Genomic DNA, 556 nt, shown 5'->3' with positions numbered 1-556 from the left:
TTTCATGAATTTTTTTTTTTTTTCGAAAAAATTTTCTATTATCGGAATTTCCTCAAATTTCATTTGGTTGCCTCCTAATGCTTATTAAAAATGATAACCAACAATCAGAATCATTATTTATCATTTATTTCAATTTTTATAATGAAAAACGTTCACGTCCTTTCGCGCCTCTCGATCGTCGTTTACGTGATGCATCGGTCAGCCCTAGTTTACGTGGTGCATCGGTAAGATCGAGTTCACGTTCTGCATCGGTCTGCCCGAGTTTACGTGGTGCATCGGTAAGATCGAGATTACGTGGTGCATCGGTAAGATCGAGTTCACGTTCTGCATCGGTCTGCCTGAGTTTACGTGGTGCATCGGTATGATCGAGTTTACGTTCTGCATCGGTGTGATCTAGTTTACGTTGTGCATCGGTAAGATCGAGATTACGTGAAGCATCGGTATGATCGAGTTTACGTTCTGCATCGGTCTGGACTCTGAGATATATTTTCGACGTGAAAATGTTCCGATACAACTTTTGAACCAGGATAGTTAGAGAGATGATTTTTTCTGGGAT

Source organism: Harmonia axyridis, chromosome X (genome assembly GCF_914767665.1).
Source record: "Harmonia axyridis chromosome X, icHarAxyr1.1, whole genome shotgun sequence".
Classification (NCBI taxonomy): Eukaryota; Metazoa; Arthropoda; class Insecta; order Coleoptera; family Coccinellidae; genus Harmonia; species Harmonia axyridis.
The sequence above is the reverse complement of the archived record's forward strand: the minus strand, read 5'-3'. Positions refer to the sequence as shown.